A 289-nucleotide genomic window follows, 5' to 3' on the forward strand; every position below is an offset into this window, starting at 1 on the left:
ATCCGCTCTCTCCGCTGCATACTGCAGCAGCAGCAGCAGCAGCAGCAGCAGCAGCAGCACAGCAGCAGCAGCAGCAGCAGCAGCAACAACAGCAGCACAGCAGCAGCAACAACAGCAGCACAGCAGCAGCAACAGGAGCAACAGCACAAGAACTCATAAACCCTAAACCCTAAACCCTAACATTTAAATATATGGTATGCAGAGTATATATAGTTGTATTTCTTTGGCTCGTATTAAGGGTTTAGGGTTTAGGGTTTAGGGTTTAGGGTTTACCTGGTGTGGTTTTTTG

The sequence above is a fragment of the Eimeria mitis genome, genomic scaffold, assembly GCF_000499745.2.
Source record: "Eimeria mitis Houghton genomic scaffold, Emh_scaff1266, whole genome shotgun sequence".
Classification (NCBI taxonomy): Eukaryota; Apicomplexa; class Conoidasida; order Eucoccidiorida; family Eimeriidae; genus Eimeria; species Eimeria mitis.